Source organism: Gigantopelta aegis, chromosome 4 (genome assembly GCF_016097555.1).
Source record: "Gigantopelta aegis isolate Gae_Host chromosome 4, Gae_host_genome, whole genome shotgun sequence".
NCBI classification, from domain to species: domain Eukaryota; kingdom Metazoa; phylum Mollusca; class Gastropoda; order Neomphalida; family Peltospiridae; genus Gigantopelta; species Gigantopelta aegis.
Window position 1 is genome coordinate 63,655,268 of NC_054702.1, and position 17,818 is coordinate 63,673,085.

At 36.6% G+C, this 17,818-nt stretch overlaps 1 long non-coding RNA gene across 2 annotated transcripts in view; it reads right to left on the reverse strand.

Annotated features, from left to right (window-relative positions):
• The window catches only part of LOC121370909, a 202,996-nt gene that overhangs the window by 52,858 nt on the left and 132,320 nt on the right, over positions 1-17,818 (reverse strand). For both annotated transcript variants that reach the window (XR_005957746.1, XR_005957747.1), the window contains exon 3: positions 17,421-17,548. This is a non-coding gene — a long non-coding RNA (uncharacterized LOC121370909). The remainder of the gene's footprint in view (positions 1-17,420; positions 17,549-17,818) is intronic.

Genomic DNA, 17,818 nt, shown 5'->3' on the forward strand with positions numbered 1-17,818 from the left:
TCACATTAATGTTTGCCATTGTAACCAAAATCTGATATAATTTGTACCCTATCCGTCATTTGTGTTTTAAATCACCGACATTGTTGAGGTAATGTAGTACTTGATCAAGAACATAGGACGTGCCATAGTGTGTGGGTTGGGGTGGTGATGATGGGTTGTAGGATATTAAGTTTCCACTGTGTTCGGTGTACGATGCTGAATACTGCCTGAAAGGCTCCAATTGTGTCGTTGGTTGTCGTTTAACGGTTAACTACCGACGCAGAAAATAACAATGTCATGTTCACCAAAGCAAACTCACTGTAGGTTTACCACCCTTGACAATAAAAGAGAGATGCAAGTTTAGTGGTAGACTGTTCTCCTGGGAAATGATGACATTAGTAACTATGGAGTGTTCAGGAGGGCGAGCGTTCGCAAACAGTTTAACTGGTACCATCGTGTTCTATCCCATCACCCTCATTTAGCGATACACGCAAAAACCTAGCAAACACTCCTTTCAAACTGTGTATTCAGTATGGAGTGTTGAGCAATACGGATATGCCTTCGCGTGAAGGAAGTTGCTACTTCTTCAAGCAGAATATAGTATTGAAAATTCCTGGGGAAAACGTCATTCGTGGAAAAGATGTACTCAATCAAGTACATTGCATACGAGTAGCTGTGTGCATGGATGATCCATGGATAGATCCCCATTAATGGACAGACCCATTTAGGTTTTTCCTATTCCAACCACTTCTCCACAGCTAGGTATGTGTGAAGTGCTTAAAAGACCTTCATCACTGTAAGCAAAGCGTAACCACCATTACGTTATACACTTTGATAACCACTGATGAAACGTACCGGGGTGTCACAAAACAAACATTAGACCTACATTTTGATTTTTTGTTCGTGTCTCTCGATATTTTGCAAGTATTTTTTTCAGAAAATGCATCGTTTTGAATAAGGTAAATTATTTCTACATGGCATTAATTAATTAATGTTCACCAAGAAATATTGTCTGTATACAACGATATGAACTATTCTTTGGTATTTTTTCATTTCGATGAAAATTACAAGGATAAAACACTACAGAGAAATGAGTAAGGAATAAAATGGATTGAAATATATTTCAGGAAAACAGCTATAATAAACAGCAAAACTAGTCGTGTATAGGCTTATCATCTCTAACAGTTCAATGTGTTTGCCATTTTATACAAAGCCAATTGGTAGTTACTATTTTCTTTTCTAACTTGCTCTGTATGGCTGTTCGTTGTACACAGGACTTTACTATAAATCTGGCGAGTACATAAAACTGCTGATCCTGGTGCAGGTTTAAATTTGTCAAACTAGTCTCGAGGGAGGCAGTCTTCCTACTGACGGCATAAAGATGTAGTCTCGTCATCCTGTAGACGGATCACTTGATAGCGATTGGTGGAAACAATCACAAGCTTGCCAATGTCATTTTGACTGCCTTGTGCAGAGATACAATTTAGATCACAATAACGGTTTTGTCGTTCTGATTGCCAAAAGTAAAGTTTGTTTTACTAAAGAAGACAGTTATTAATAATCAGCTACTGGATGTCAAACATCTGATAATTCTGACAGTCTTCTGAGAAAATGCGCAACATATTTCCATCTTTTATTTGCACTTTCTTAACTATGACAACACATACCACGGTGTTTGATATACTGGTGCTGATTTCCGTACCTTTTGTGACGAAATTGATAATTTAAGCAAAACATTGTAAATTAACGGTAAAAAGGCTGTATTTTTATACTAACAGCAAGTGTACTGGATTTAACCGGTAGTGGGTAGGCGCGATCAGTTTAGGATCGATCCCAGTCTGTGGACCAATTTCTCGTCCAAGCCAGTGCACCACGACTGGTATATCAATAGAATTGAATAGAATAGATGTTTAACGACACCCCAGCACGAAAAATACATCTGCTATTGGGTGTCAAACTAGGTATATCAAATGCCGTGGTATGTGCTATCCTTACTGTGGGATAGTGCATATAAAAAGATCCCTTGCTACTAATGGAAAGATGTAGCGGGATTCCTCCCCAAGACTACGTGTATGAATTACCAAATGTTGGACATCCAATATCCGATGATTAATAAATCAACGTACTGTAGTGGCGTCGTCAAACAAATCAAAACTTTAACAACAACCAGCATACTACAGCAGCCTGTGTGGTAGGCCTACACCGAATGATGACGTGAATTAGTAGATATCTTTCTGTTCTCACGGTCCAGAACGTCTTTGCTGGTCCCACAAACAGAATGCCACGGTTGTTTGGCGAGCTGATCAATAAGTAATTCATGTTAAGTAAGTGCCTAGCTCGGCAATCAATATATCAGGTGGGGAACACGCAGGGCAACTGACTTTCTATTGGTGTCATTTCAATGTACGCCCAAAAATCAATGTATAGGTGATTGGCAGGTAAATAAAGTAAGTGCTACAATAGCTTAAATCCCCCCCCCCCCCCATCCCCCACCGCACTGCTACATAAATGAGCTCAATACACAAGTATATGAGCTATAATTGTATTATGATCTAAACTATCATGACATACTATTAAAAGATAATAGGGCAATTCGCCATGTAATGCCACTGTGAGACCCGAGTCTCTGTAACTTGTTTAGAAACAAAGCTCAAACTTGGTGTGGAGACCTTGACGTCAGAGCAACGTCATTAGATTATATTCAGATTGGAATAATAGGTCAGGTTAAACACGAAAACAACACGGAGCGTGTTCTTGTTAAAGAGATTATGTATATACAAATTTAGAACACACTATAAAACACATTGATTGCTAATAATTAACCATTGGCTATTGGATTTTAAACATTTGGTAATTCTGACAGTCTTCAGAGAAAACCCCAATACCCTTTTCCATTAACAACAAGGACTCTTTTATAATAGTTTTCTCACACGGGATAGCACATCCCACGGCTTTGGTATACCAGCTGTAGAGCATTGGCTGGTATTAGTTCCTTTTCAGCTCATGGTAGCTGTAGTGTGCTAAGGTCAACTGAGGCGAAACGTACGTCGTGTTTTGGAATACACATTTAAATTCGATGCTTCAGGTGATATAAAAATGCATATGAGAATTAATTTTTTAATCTGTATATTTTATTTACCTTCATTTTGTCATCCTGTCTACAGTCCTAACGTGTGAAAATATTTACCTGAGAGTGGACACACGATAATATGACGAGTTGTCAAGGAAAACGGAATAAATTACCTTCTGCAAAGTCAAATATATAAATATATATATAATATACTGTAGATACCGTTGTAAACTGTTGTGACTTTAAAACAATAGCTAATTTAAAAAACGTAGCCTATATATTAATGTATGATGTTTGTTTTACTGTGAAGTTATTAGATTCCGATTGAATGCCTTTTTGTTCCAGGGCAACACCTGTATAAAGTAATCATCCTAGCTTGGGATTTCATTAAAATAAATATTTTAAAACCGCTAAAGATATTTTGCCTAGAATTGTCTGGATTTGAACATGATAGAATCGAAGGCAAGGGACACATGTCGAGTTACATGTGAGTTAAGGTTTCACGCCACCATTTACGTTTACTTTACTATGTTACAATATATGATATTTAAAGATAGGACAACGTCGAGAGGACTACATGATTGCTATTTTTAACGAAGTACAGTCGCTCGGTAACTATCCATGAAAAAATTCAATATATGTTGACTCAAACATTTTGAGTTATCCATCCCTAACCCAGAGCACCGTCTCACTTTGCTGTTATATAGATGGCAGAATATCACATGCACAGTTGTTATCATTTAGTAATAAAAACAAGTAACAAGATTTATGGAATCAGTCACCACTTTGGCAAATGTCCATTCGACTCTGCATTGTACAGAGATACGGTCTTGATCACGGATAACGGTGGTGTAATTGAATTTCATATCAACAGATTATTTAAATATTACATGGGTCAACATACTTGCAATCATCAAAGAAAGAAATGACAATGATGTGTAACATTTAGTCATGTCATTAAGTTTACTACAGATAAGCAGCTAGATATTTTACGCACACTTTTGCAAAGGCAGATTAACATATTGTATTGTATTGTACAGTCGCGGAACATTAATTGAAACAGGTTAATTCAAGGATTCGGTCTGCTAATAAGCATAGATCCTAACAGCAAAGATCCTATCCTATACCCACCTCAGGCAGAAACTATCTATAAACCACATTAAGATCATGATTGTAGTAAGGAACATTGTCTGTTAGAATAGAGGGCGTTATCGAAAATGGAATAAAATTTCTTGAAAGTTTGTTCCTTCATAACTCCCACCGTTGCCATGAGTATCTGCCAAGAAGACCATTTTCAAGATTCAGTCATATATTATTAACAAGATGATCTTAATGACGGTCTTAAAACAAGGAATATAATGATGAAGAAAATGAATTGAATTTTGTTTGTACATGCGTATTGGTGTCTGTCCGTGCGTCCATCCATTGTTTTAATCATGATATGGACGTATTATACAGTAACATATGCGTTATATGTGTGTATATATATATATATATATATATATGCGTGTGTGTGTGTATGCATGAATGCACGAACACGTGTACGCACTCCATTTACAAGAAGAAATAACTGTATTAAAAACTAATATTCCCTAACATAGGTATTTCAACACTCTTTATCAAACTCCTCTCGTGTATATTAAAGAAACTGTAACTCAATCTTTCTGACATGGCCACTTGTCCGAGTCCTTCCAGTTTCTCACGATGTCCATCAGCGGAGTCGCGAATCTTGTCATCGATCACTCGTCACCCGCACTGGACACCCAACAGGCGTATCCGCCGACTGTCGGATGCTTCTACGGGATTAATTGGCATTTGATTGAAGCACAATATCGGATCCCAGGCTTCCATTTCCCAACTGTTGAACATAAAGCTGCGGGCAGCTAGCTTCCTCGCCACAAAGGATGGGTCAGCCTTGCTCCCAAACACAATGGTTGAGGGGCAGCCAGGGTTTCGCTATACAATGGATCGGGGCAGTGCGGGATCTTCCGCCTCAATAGCATCGTGTCATCCACGTCTCTTGACTGTGGCCTGACCTCCGAGACCCTTTAACTTTTTATTTTATTTTTAGTTTTGACACCTTTTCTTGGGTCTGATGACAGTCGGCTGTACACACCTAGTTCTCATGGGTAGGCCGTTTCTCACGATCATATAAATGTACACAAACTCGCGATAAACACACGATGAAGGTCACCGGCAAAAGCTGTGTGTGTGTGATCTAGATATTTTCATGCTGTTTTTGTGGTTTTTCATCAAAACATGTTTTATAAATGAAACTCAAAATGGGCCGTTCTCTCGTTCATCTGTATACATCTGTGTCTGTACTAGTATATAATTATAAATATGTATTTGTATGTCACACATTAGATATGATTATACTATATATACCACAGGGAAACAGTCTGGAATTTAACAAACATGACTAAAGAAGAAAACCGTACTTCTTATGTGTTTTACATTTGGGCTGAATACATAAATAAACACCTGCTCTTAAAAAGGTACATTTGCATAGCTGGTGGTTGGACCTTTATAAACAGCTTTGTTGACAATAATGTGACAATAATTTATAACAACTGCACAAGGCAGTGCTCCATTTTAACTATCTGTTCAGGAAAACGTTTAATGATTAGTCTAGGAGAGAAACAGTCAGTATGGAATCTTTTCACACCCTCACCGAACTCTGCCATCACGTTGGGTTAGAACTGGAATAAGAATATGACACCTATTGGCATCAAACCAATGGTTAACTATTTCAACAGTAAGGATCTTTTCTGTAACCTTCTCCATCAGATAGATCTGTACATATTTAGTCTTTAATGTGTAAATCATACAGAGCTTGTTGGAACTAAATAACCACAAATAAGGATATGCAGCCGAGGAATCATTTAATGGTTTAAATCAAGCTCAGGTCATATTCAAAATGAAATGAAGGTAAATATATTTTAGAAAACGTTTTATTACAACCAGGGTTTCTGCCAGAGAGTAAAACGGGTATGACGCCATACCCAAAATACTTTGAAGACTTTTTTAAAGTTAACCTTTTGACAAAAGTAACAACTCTTATCATTACTGTATGATTTTTTTTACCCTAACCTTAACCTATTTTCTTTCTGAGAGAGGACCCCATACCCCGTTGACTGGTTGCATTCAAGTCCATAGTGCCATAACCAAAACTTTCTTTCAGACAGAAACACTGACAACTGGTTATTATTGAGAAAAAATGCACCACGTAAAATAATTTAGGTTCATTATAGTCTTATTTTCAGAACTGAATAATCTGTCTAAATGCAGCTTTAAAAATAACTTGAGTGTTTTCTCTTAACCATTAACAGTCTGTGTTAATAGTTATGCTTCCCATGTAATCGTTCTCTTTCTGTTTGGTGTAATTAATATTTAAAACGAGCTAACAGGGTCATTTTCACATTTATCACGTGGTAGACGATTCTCTAACTCCACTTCCGTTAGCTATTGCACATTAGTTTAACCTGGTATCTAGCTTTTATTGGTCTCTCGCGACTCAAGGTGGTTGCTGCTGGGTATAATTTAAAAGCTCTCAGCCAGTGCTTGGACCAAGCCTATAACCCAGCAGGAGAGCAGATAATGGCAAAAAAACGACTTACATCTGCAGATTTATTTTTATACAACCAATATGATAAATTGTATTAAATATGTTTGGTACGTAGATGGGGGATGTGATGGGGGTATCAGCTGTTGAAACAATACTGACAACCATCCAAATATTTTAAACTATTTCCATAATGAAAATCTGTTAAAACTGACGGTGAATCCAATGATTCTGTACTGAGCAAAACATTTGCTAGTACACCTATGAAATAACCATGAACATAATCTGTGTGTGCAAGACAAGAACTAAGCTTATCTTAATCCAGATCATCATGGTAGTAGCAGGGTTTTGAAAAGGTAGTGAACACCTGATAACATGACTGGTTTTACAGTGATTCATGAATGCATGCCATCACAGCTGTATATATTCCATTGAGCTCTATCCTGTGTATGTTTTGGGTTTCTAAGTTAGTCTTGGGATTGGCAGTCTTCCTATGGGCGGTGCAGAATAGATGAATAATCCTGTTACGATCTCCTATGGTAGCGGCGATCCTCCTAAAGGCGGGCACCTGATAGTGGGTCATGAAAGCAATTACAACTTTGCTAAACGTCCTTTCGACCCTGCCTTGTGCGTTCAGATTGATGTGCACAAAACATGAGTTCCGTTGAGGAATCCAAAGGCATTATGATCAACATAACAACACTTCTTGGATCTTTAAAATGTCATTCGTGCATTTACAACGGACCAGTGAATAATCGGGAATATTTTTATTTTTATTAGCAACAATATATAAACACAAACTCAAGATATTATATATACATTTATATCATATGGATTTCTGAAAAATGTACTCAGGATCTCGCCCTGTTAAGTGACTAGACATGTCTTAATAAATGAATAAAATGTAAAACACGCGCACGCGCGCGCACACACACACACACACACACACACACACACACACACACACACACACACACACACACACACACACACACACACACAGTTTCATTATTATAAAAAAGAACAACCATATTTTTATATAAACTCCGATATATATACTCTTCAAAAGAAGAAACGCAAAACCACATTGTCGTAACATTTGGAGAATTGATTTAATTATTGAATGGTGAGTCCGATAATTACCAAATGTAGCAGGATTGTTCACAATTCACTCTAGTCCATTGTGAGTAAGTGATAGGACACACCACCAAGGTCAAGGTCATCTGGAGTCAATACCGGGTGTGGCCTCCGCGTGTGTTGACAACTGCCTGGCACCGCCTGCCCATTGAAGCAACCAGAGTACGGATGACGTCCCGGGGGATGGTGGCCCACTCGGCCTGCAAGGCTGCTGCCAGCTCGGGCAGGGTCTGGGGCTGTGGTTGTCGCTGTCGGAGGCGTCGGTCCAACTCGTCCCATAGATGTTCAGTTGGGTTCAAATCCGGTGATATCGATGGCCAAGGAAGGACATTAATGTTGTTGTTCTGTAGGAAAGCCGTTGTGAGACGTGCTGTGTGAGGCCTGGCGTTGTCATGTTGGAACACTGCGTTGGCGTTGGCCATAACTGGAACGATGTGTGGCCGGAGGATCTGGTCAATGTAGCCCTGTGCATTCAGGTTGCCCTGCACGCGGACCAGGTCAGTTCTGCCAGTGTGTGAGATGGCTGCCCACACCATGACACTACCCCCGCCGAATCTGTCCACTTCCTGCACGCAGTTTGCCGCATAACGTTCACCACGACGCCTATACACGCGACATCTTCCATCATGACGTCGGAGCAGAAATCGGGACTCGTCACTGAACCACACCTGTCTCCATCGCAGTTGAGGCCATTGTCGATGAATCTGGCACCACTGCAGTCGGAGTCGACGGTGTTGTGGTGTTAAGATGACACCTCGAACTGGACGTCTGGCACGAATTCCTACCTCACGTAGGCGGTTCCGTACGGTCTGGTCGGATATCCTGCGCAAACCTGATATTGCTGCGGCTGTGGAGGTGGCAGTAGTCAATCGTTCCCGAAGGTGGCGTATCGGGATGTAGCGGTCCTGCCCGGGGGTAGTGACCCGTGGTCGACCGGATCTAGGGAGGTCACGTGTTGATCCATGTTGCTGGTAACGGTCCCACAGTCTGGACATGGTGCTTGGGGACACATGGAATGCCCTGGCAACGGCCGTTCTGGATTCGCCTGCGTCTAGTCGGCCGATGGCATTGTTTCTCTGCGGTTCACTGAGACGTGGCATGTCCTGGATTGTCAACTGTCGGACAGATACAGAGGCCAGGCAAGCGAACACCCTGCACTTTTATACTGTCGGTGTTCATGTTGCACGTGCAGACAACGCACGTGCAGTGGTGACATGGTTTGCACGTGGCTGCGTTTTTGCGAATATTCACATTTTGGAACTTTATTGTACAGTAGCTGCGTTTTATCGAATGTAACCGTGGGAATGTGTTTGGGACATGCAATGACCTTATATTCACAAAGCATGAACCGGTAGGAAACATAAAATCGGAGTTATAACCCATTTGTACCCTTTTGCGTTTCTTTTTTTGAAGAGTATATATATTATATAATGTGTCAAATAGTTGTATTGTATTACAACATTGACAACAGGCTCAGAAGGTAAATGAATTACCACATATTAATTAATACATATACATAGTATTAGTCATTGAATGTTAGCTGTCAAATATGATAATTGCACTGGCTTCAACAATAGGAAGAAGTGTACCTACCTTCATATATATGCTGCTGTTTAATACTAAGTATTATATGCACATACATGACATAAGGACTATAATAATAATAATAATAATAATAATACAAAAAAAATCAATAAACTAAAGAACAATTTAGAAATGAGTTTCATCACGAGTAACGTGAAAGACATAAGCTACAATATAAAATGTATATAAAAGTTGTTACAAATCGAAGAATGAATAAGAAATATTCAAGGTGAAGAACGTGTAAGAATTTATGTGTTAAAAAGTGAAAATGTTTCAGAAACATGCTACAAAGTGAAAAATGCCTGGAAGAACTGCTCAACAACCATAAAAAAGATACTCTACAAAGTCAAAGCGTGCTAGAAAAATTGTATTTAGTAAAAAAAAATCTGTAAGAATTTTACACTGTGTTTGTATCGAAGACAACATGACCTATGATGGTGTAATGCCAACTGGCAACAATTAGTGATTTTTTTTGTAAGACCAGTGAAAACACACATTCGAGGTTCTCCCATTTCAACGCCAATACAGCATGAGCATGGTGAGATTCCAGCTGTTTTTCTCATTGTTGTCTTCCTGATGTAGAGGAAGCAGAACCAGCAAATCAATTGGTCTAGATTCTACTCATGAAGACACACATCATACCTGTACGTAGACTTTCAACAATTCCCCATTGATGTAAACAGCAAACCCACCAATATATAAATATTATGTTTAATAAAAGAATACCTGTATGTAGACTTTCAATAGTTCCCAACTGAACTGAACCATACTTCCACCAACATACAAAGATTACATCAATAGAGGGGTGCCTGTAGGTAGACTTTAACAGTCCCCCACTGAACTAAATAGTACATCCACCAAAATTCAAATATTATATTAATAGAGGAATAACTGAATTTTGATTTTCAACTGTTCCTCACTGGTCTAAACATTAATGTCACCAATATACATAGATTATTTTATAGTACTCTTTTATAATAGATAATTACACTATACATAGATTTTTTAAAATGCCCCATACAGTGTAGACACGATAAATAATACAGAGGTATTCTTGTGGAAGTTAGGTTTTTATTAAAAAAAAGGAGAAAAATTCTACTGAGAATATGAAACAAGTACAATTGACTGGATGGTTCTGGGGTGTTGATAAATGCTTTCATTTACTCAGTTTTACTTATCGATAGTTGTATGTCATCATGTCTTCATCCAGATAACCCTTTGACTGTCTTGTCATGATTTGGTTTTGAAAACAAGTCATCCATTTAAAAACCTTTTATGATATTTTTATCTTCAGGGAGGTTATTCACCTATGTACACCTAAGTTGGCTGTTAACCTGTAAATGTTATCTACTACCACACAGACAACAAGGTAAATCGAATGCTGCAACACAGATGGAGGGTTCTTCCTATAGCTGAATGATATATAGAAGAACATATACGTTGTCTCGGATGCTTTAATCTTTTCTTATACACTGATTAAACTGATTAAACTTGCAGTGAGGGACAAAGTAAAAGTCCTTGTTACTTTGAAAACACTACAAAGTAAAAGTAGATCTTAGTGACGCTGCAAGTCTAGATGAAAATATGGTAGAGTCATCAGTCCCAACTGACTTTATCATCTTCCATAAGATAGTGAGGACCAGTTCAAAGACTGGAGCCATTTTTTGTATTTGTAAAGCTTGGCACTTGCACTGTGTCTTCTGTGTAGTGCATTTGTTTGGACTGCATGCGAACCCTGGTTCGGCCCATGCCCTTGTCTACAAGACTGATAATAAACAAGCAAGGTCTTAGTGTAAATGTTAACACAGAGAAGAAACAAATAGTCTGAAGTATTATCAAACTGTTATGGACAGCAGAGGTGTTCTTAAAGCACATTTGACTGGAGATATCTAGAATACACAAATGGAACACTATCAGTGTTATTACTAATAGACAAGACGAGACAGAAACAGAATGCTTACCGCCCCAACATAAAAAAAATAATAATGCAAGTACGTGTAATCAAAGATATTCTGTGGTAGATTCACCCCCACCCAACAGATGTGTGGGCATTTCTTAATCACTGGTCCACTGGTCACTGCCAAACTACCAAAATATCTTGGCCAATCAGTTTTATATTACTCAACTTTCGCTAGGGATCTACCAAGCATATGTCATGATAAACAATTTTTACATGTCTTAATTTTATGCAACAGGTGTCCAAAGAATGAATGCAGTTTGGATGTCCCATACACCACCACAGGAAGGCACACTACAATTAAATATATCATCCATCATGCATTTGCTTTACTTACACATTTTACAAAATAACTCTTGTGAATAGAAGCTTTCTCTCGAACCAGTTTATTTGTCCGAACTGTAAAATTAAACATATTTAGCTCGAACGGCTACGTTTATCCGAAGAAATATAAAAAATAATTTATGTATAATTTGTTCGTCTACCCTTTCACGCTTATCATGTTGTTTATTTAGCACCTGTCCGTAATTATCTTGCAATTGTAATGCGGTAATCGTTAGATGAATGAACCTTGCAAGTAACACCAATCAATTCATGAGTCAATCGGATCATGTCGCCCAAGCCAGTTTTACGGAAATATGCGAGGTTGTCCGATTGATTTTTGTGTTACAGAAGCACCCGACAATGGCCGAATGAATGGTTCGAACTACCCGATGGGTCGAACAGACATTGATGCACCGACAGTGTTCGAGCCAATGAGATTCTACTATATATATATATATATATATATATATATATATATATATATATACACATATATAAATATAAACAATGTTCAGAATATTAAAAACAGTCCAGGTCAATTTAGGAAGGTAGCTAGCCAGTGTTCACAATAAAACTAATGAGAGACTTGCAGCTATAATTCACTATGTATGTATAACAAAGTATAGTCTAGATTAGAAACAAGATTTGTCATTTCTTTATACAATCTTGAGTCTGCCTGTACAGTTCAAGAACAAATGAGAGACTTGCAGCTATAATTCACTATGTATGTATAACAAAGTATAGTCTAGATTAGAAACAAGATTTGTCATTTCTTTATACAATCTTGAGTCTGCCTGTACAGTTCAAGAACAAATGAGAGACTTGCAGCTATAATTCACTATGTATGTATAACAAAGTATAGTCTAGATTAGAAACAAGATTTGTCATTTCTTTATACAATCTTGAGTCTGCCTGTACAGTTCAAGAACTGACAACAAGGCCATTTTGAATTGTACTTTAAATGATCATACTACAATCTAAACTGCTTAACAACCACTTGTCGTCTTAAGTAGCCAGCTCTAGTAGAGTACAAACTGATATGCATCATGCAGTCAAATCAGTCTTTAGAAGCCACATTTTGATACTTTCTTGCTTGGCACAACTAGCTTCGACAGTACTGTCCTTGGAAAACTGTTCTGAGGAATGATCGTTATCCAATAATTTCCACTACCTGAAAGTCAACTAGTTGGCAATTCTTTTGTAGTTAAACCTCTTAGATTGTAGTTAATGCCAAATCCATTAAAAGTACATCATGTTCTGAAAGATTTTCTTACCGATACCATTTCACTTAAAAGTATAAGCTCCCACTAACTGAGTGATGTTCTGCTAAGTATCGGAGACTGACAACCCGCATCCTGCAGCACTTACTAGATAAACTGGACAAGACTGGTGAAAGATGGTGGTTTAATGCCAGGCCAAAACACCAAGATAAATACATCCATCAGCCAAAAGAGGCAGTTTGGAAGCCTTCCTGCTACTCTTGGTACACCTGTAGGTCACTCTTGCTGAAACACTGTCATCAGCCTGATATAACTATCACTATAGCCGTTGGAAACAACATTTAAAGGATGGGAGCTTTTTTTCTATCTTTTTCTCAAAAAAGAAAGAAAAAGAAAGTGTGTCAAGTTCTTTATACTGACATTCTATTTTATTTTTGGCAGCAGGATTGAATTAGTGTACTGAAGCATATAACTGAATCTTCATAAACATAACAGCTATTAATCATATATTCCTTTCTAGTTATTTTTAACATTAAAAACTCCCCATTTTATATAATAGGTTATCTTTGCTATTTAAAATGTATTTTTGTTTGAAGATCTCCCTCCCTCCCCCCAAAAAATTAACAATTAATCATATTTGATATTTATTTTTAGCAGCAAGATTGAACTAGTATACTCAGTCATAGAAGTGAGTCTTTCATAAACACAACAGTTATTTATCAGATATTCCATTCCAGTTATTTTTAACATGGAAACTTCCCATTTTAAATAACAGGTTCTTCTTGAATTACTATTTTAAAATATACTTCTGTTTAAATATCTCCTTGAAGAAAATGAATCTTTAATCATGTAACATATAAAGAAAATAAACTGAAAGGTATGTTTTAACACCATCCAAGAACTTTGTTTAATTAAAAACACTGCAACATACTGCATTACGTTAGTTCATCAACATTTGAAAAAAACACAAAAAAACATCAGTCAATCCCAGATTTGGTCAACTTCCAAGAAAACTCGGTCCAAATTGCAAAAACAGAGGTGACGAAACATGCAGAGTTTTCAGCTGTGTGCTCAAAAATCGTGTGTTAACTTCAATAAATCTCAGCACAAATGTTTCCAAGTTTGCCGATCACTGAAAAGATGGGTACCAACACTACTTGGCTACTGCCTGATCCCCTGCAGACATTTGAAACAGTATTCCTTCATGTGTGATGAAAGCTCGAGCATTCAACAGGCTATAAAAGAAGCTGGTAATAAAGTCTACAGACCGAAATAAATCAACGAGAAGTATGTATAAACTGGCCGTACCATGATGGGATGGTTTCATATGATGTGCTTTCGCCACTGGTGCCCACGTTCTCTTTCACAGCCAGGCAATATTAACACCAAGCATTCAGCAATAATTCTATTAGGATGGAATGATCATATAGCTCATTTGTAAAACTATATTTGGTATGGAAGGGAAGTTGGTGTATTTTCATTAACATAACAGTGCAGTGCAGTAAAGGGTAAATTGGTTCTTTGCTGATAACTTAATAATAAACTTGTCCAAACCAATCAGGGTGCAAACAAAACAAGCTTACTGAAACAAATTGTGTTCAGACTTCGCAATCATAGAATGGATGAAAAGCAATATGGAAATGAAATACTGCACACTGAATATGAATGTTCTAAACTTATCTCAGTCCTGAAAATGTGTAGGTTTATGTACATTTATGATTTAAATGCATGATGTCAGCAGTTTGTTATAGACAAGGCTTGACAAACCAATAGTCAGTACCAATAGAAAATAGATTTAACTTTTTTTTTAAAGAAACTCTAGATCCTAAATATATCTTAAGAAACTTTTCTTTCAAGATGTCAGTGTTCAAATCTGCACATCCTTAATGACAAGGGATATCTCCAAATAATTTAAATCTGAAATATCAAAGAATTTAAGTAGAAAAGAAAAACTAATTCTTTCTTTTTTAAATAACTGAATACTTATTGTATCCAAAAGGAATGTATTCTACATGGGCCAGGAAGTATCTGTACTAAAATTTTATAAATATTTATAGATTACTGCATGAGTGGGAGTGTCATACAGAATTTATTAAATGAGTTTGGGAATTGTTTCATTCTGTGAGCGAGAGCAAGGAGTATAAAACAATTTCCAAACGAGTTTCATAAATTCTGTCTGGACAGGAGATCTAGCACAAATGAGAACTCATGCCGATGATGGACATGCCTGAACCTTCTGTGGATATGGGCACGTTAATAGTTTTCCTTCAATTTCAAAAATATGATATTTATGTAACTGTTTATTGTAGACCATATGGGTAATATGGTAAAATATTTAGGTCAGCATTTTTCCTGACCAAAAATGTTGCACCAATAATGAGAAGAATTTTAACTAATAGTATTTTTTTCAAAAATGAAAATGGTAAAAACATAAATAATGGATTAATTATATTATATCTGATATCAAGCTGTAGTCATGATGTGATATCACACATCATAAAATAAGTCTCTGAATTTTTAAAAAGAAAAAAATCTTCAAAAACCTTAATTCATCTTTCTTCACTACAGATCCCCTGGCAGTTTGGTCTAGACATTGCCTCTCTTACTGTTCACGTTAACATTTTCACCAACTGTTGTTTTCCTTCTTAAACTACAGTCAGACCTGCTAAAACAGTCACCCCTACTAAACAACCACCTGTCTTAACAGACAACCTTTTCATCCTCTTAAATATATTAGGATATATAAAATGGCCTGTATTAAATATCTAGTTATCTTCAAAAGCCTTTTTTTTAACATCGTTTTATGTGGGTGATTAACACACATTCGACTGTGCAGTGAAATTCAAGATGCACAAACTAAAAGGAGGCCACAACTTCTGGGAAGAGGTCCAAATGGGAGATAGTGTATTGTTTTAACAGGTAATAACATGTAAGGTTAGTGCACTCGGTAATATACCATTATCAACATTATCAAAGTGTGTGCATGAATATACAGACACAAAATGCTGAACACTTTGAAGCCAGACACCAAAGTCAGTATATAAAGACAGTGGGCAGATGTGATAGTGGATAAAACACATTAATTACCAGGTGCACTGAGTTTTCAAAATGAAATGGTTGCTGGTTTTGATGACAAAAGTATACATTTTGTCTGCAATTTAACCTAATTGGTATTTAAATGATCCTGAAATAATTTTGTATGCATATATTTAAGACATACGATGTAGAATTTAACGTGATGCAGCAACCTGTCAAATACATATTTTTTTTACTGATACCAAGGTTTTATATCATGTTGTTATACTCCAATATTCAGCCCTATTACCCAAAGTAAACTGACCCCTTAGTTAGGTGCTTCCTGTCCCAAGTCGGACCCCTGATCTCATCGGAAGCCGGACTCGGGATAGGCATGTTTGACACCATAGAGGTACATGGAAACGTTAAATACCTAACCTAGTCTATTACCCAAAGGCTATGTCATTTTTTATTCTTAGTACAGAAGTCGAAATCCAAACTCTTCAGCTAATTAATATATTAACATAGCTTACTTTTATGTTATTGTCGTTGCATTAAAACTTGTAATTTATATAAAATACTGCTACATTTTCTCAATTTAGATCAGCTGGCATCAAATAGAAATTTTAGAAATAAAATTCAAGTTTTAGTTAAGTAATCAATGTATGATTCATTACAGAAGGTTTTTTTTTCAGTTGATGTTTAAATGCTATATGTATAACAAAGAGTAAAAGCGTAAACTGGGCCCCAAATCCCTAACCAATGAGACAACTTTAACCTGACAACGGACTATCTTGATGCAAGTACTGAATTAATACAGAAAACTGTAACACATTAACACGTCTGAATCTCATATTGTGCAACAAGAGAATTCTGCTAATTAACTATATATGAGACCAATAATGATTAATCATAGCTTCATTGTTGTTACCTTTAAATATCCATATCAACACTCATGTATCATGTTTATTTGTTTCTATAGTGGTATATTCAAGTCTGACACAAGCCAGGGTTTCTAGCCCCCCCCCCCCCCCCCCACTCCTGTGGCTAGTGATATTCCATGATGGGCTAGTAAATAACTACTATTGCTATGTCAGACAGCTAGTGAAAGAAAAAAACCCGAAATCAAATGCTGCATTTAAATCTATTTGTAAATATGAATATCCCACCCTGACCATCAATCTATTTTTAAGCTCATCTCCCTCTTTAGGTGACATATCCGATTATTACTATTAGTAAAATTGTATTTACTTAAATTAAAATACTGGTAGGGCTAGTTAATTTTTTTTATTGTGGCTAGTAAATTTTTAAAATGACTGATTCCGTGGCTAGTGGATTTTATAAAAATTCTAGAAGCCACACAAGCAAAACATTTTTGTAATCACATATCATATACTGACATTTACCAACTGGGTAGGTATAGGTATAACTGGTTAGCATGCTTACATTTAAAGTAAGGTTGAAAGACACATGTTGTGGGTATAAACTCTGACATAAGTATTTACCAATTAACGTATTAATACTTTATCACACTACTATTAAAATATCAATATGGTTTTGTTCACGTACCATCTTCCCATTTAAAGCATGCATTTTCTTTTGTGTGCAATATTCAAAAACATTTCTTCTAAAACCTCTTAAAAACAGGAATAGCATATTCCCCATTGGTTCTTCAACATTTTGGCCTTCAGTGATTCCTAAAAGAACAATCCAGAATACACAGTTATTAATAAATAATACCTAATAAAAATAACTATTTTACACAGAACAAAGAGAACATAAAATAATGTTGTAAAATATTAATGCTCTTATACAAAGCAATTAATGGTTCACAGAAAGCTGCATCATAAATAATTCCATTAACTAACAAATGGCTGCAATGTTTTGATATTGAAGAAAAATCTGTTCATTACATGCCATTGAAAAAGAATGTTAAGTATTTGCATGAAATGAAAGCATAAATTTCA